This window comes from Nanorana parkeri, unplaced genomic scaffold (genome assembly GCF_000935625.1).
Source record: "Nanorana parkeri isolate BGI_ZX_2015 unplaced genomic scaffold, ASM93562v1 scaffold1324, whole genome shotgun sequence".
NCBI classification, from domain to species: domain Eukaryota; kingdom Metazoa; phylum Chordata; class Amphibia; order Anura; family Dicroglossidae; genus Nanorana; species Nanorana parkeri.
Genome location: NW_017307592.1, coordinates 9,583 through 11,955, shown reverse-complemented (window position 1 = coordinate 11,955; position 2,373 = coordinate 9,583).

Here is a 2,373-nt window from a genome sequence, read left to right as displayed (position 1 = left end):
AGTCCCCCCTTCCCCCGGCCAGCCGGGAGGACCCTGCGTCCAGGAAGGGACGCAAAGATGTCTGCCGCTCCGCCAGGGGATCGGACGCAGGAAAAGAGCCATAGCCCCGCCCCCCATTTATGACATCAATACAGGTGACATATCATTAGATTCCAGATTGCATCATCACTATTTCTAGCAGCGAAGCGTAACGGACTCGGCGACAGTTCACTCCCAGCATTAGCCCCGCCCCTCTCCTCATTGTATCATATGTCAGCCCTCCGCTCTTCGATAAACGAAAAATTTCTTACGAACCAGTTCTGGATGGAGTCTTTATTGTGGCCCTTCCCAGGAAACGGGAACCATTTGTATTCTATAGACGGGTTTACATTGCTGTCTGTGTCTGGCAGGACAGGAAGTGACGTGCAGTTCACCAGAGAGGGGGAGGGGTTAGAATATTGTTGCTTTCTGTCCCAGTGACACCTACTCTCGTTTCTTGCGCTGGTGTCACCGGGACAGGAAATGAGGCGAGACCTCCCCTCACAATAAAGAAGAAGGGTTGTCTTGCTGTGGGGAGTTGTAGTGTTATGTGGGCACGGTGTCCGGATTCTGGGCTGGGGCCACTTCCCCATCCCAAGGATTTTCACCGGCTTCCTCGGTTTGTAACTAAATGGATCTGAGATTGAAGCATCACACCGAGTGCTTCTCGTTCCAGATAGAAATGTATTCCAATAGGAGATCAGATAAAATGCTTTGTCACAGAGCCAACGCGTTTTGGGGAGGGGGGAGCAGAAACCACCCTCTTCTTCGGGGCTATAAGAATGAATACATATAGAAATGTATCAATAGGAAATATCTATATTGCTATATTGTTTCCCAAATCATTACTGTTGGTGAATCAGAACACATAATAATCAATTCATAGGGCTATTCTCCCTGGGAGTATCTGTGATCATTCGTTTTGTGTGAATAGAGGCAAAAACTAACGTTCTTTCTAGGCGGAATGTGTTGTGATGTAATACTGCATTATGGCCACTAGATGGAGCTGAGAAGCACAGGGAATAAATATTTATTTATGGCCACTAGATGGCACTGACGAGTATAGGAAATACTTATTTATGGCACCTAATGGAACTGAGGAGCAGAGGAAATACTTATTTATTATTATACAGGATTTATATAGCGCCAACAGTTTGCGCAGCACTTTACAAAATAGGGAAGACATTTCAATCATAGGGATTGGTAGAGGGGGGTTGCAGACACTGAGTGGTTGGTTAGGTGGATGAGTCTAGCAGCTGCATTCATGATAGACTGAAGGGCACTGAGGAGCAGAGGAAATACTTATTAATGGCTACTACCGTGTTTCCCTGAAAATAAGACACTGTCTTATATTTTTTTTGGCTCAATAAAACACACTAGGTCTTATTTTCGGGGTAGGTCTTATTTTTTTTAATGTATAACAATCCAAAGTTAATGCAAATCCAAATTAAATAATCCAAAATGGCAAAGTTAAGAATAGGGTGATCAGGGCAATACAGGTTGCCATACCTTTCCAAGAGCAATTTGGTAACCAGAATGAGGGAAGCGCACTTTCACTATGGATTCCTCACAGGTGGAGTGCATTTGGTATCACTCCACCTGCGACACGAGCCGGCGCTATAGAGGAAACATCGGCTCATGCGGCTCTTCTCCCTCCGGTGCAGCCTCGCTTCCTCTAGCGCTGGCTTTGTTGGCACCGCTGATTCTCTCCCGCGGCTCTTCAAGTTCCCCCTTATGCCCCCACCGGCCTTGGGAAAGGTCACAACTGGGTGTTATTTTTGGGGTAGGTCTTATATTTTAGCAATTCCCAAAAATAGTACTAGGTCTTAATTTCAGGGTAGGTCTTATTTTCGGGGAAACAGGGTTGATGTCGCTGAGGAGCAGAGGAAATACTTATTAATGGCCACTAGATGTCGCTGAGGAGCAGAGGAAATATTTATGGCCACTAGATGTCGCTGAGGAGCAGAGGAAATATTTATGGCCACTAGATGTCGCTGAGGAGCAGAGGAAATATTTATGGCCACTAGATGTCGCTGAGGAGCAGAGGAAATATTTATGGCCACTAGATGTCGCTGAGGAGCAGAGGAAATATTTATGGCCACTAGATGTCGCTGAGGAGCAGAGGAAATATTTATGGCCACTAGATGTCGCTGAGGAGCAGAGGAAATATTTATGGCCACTAGATGTCGCTGAGGAGCAGAGGAAATATTTATGGCCACTAGATGTCGCTGAGGAGCAGAGGAAATATTTATGGCCACTAGATGTCGCTGAGGAGCAGAGGAAATATTTATGGCCACTAGATGTCGCTGAGGAGCAGAGGAAATATTTATGGCCACTAGATGTCGCTGAGGAGCA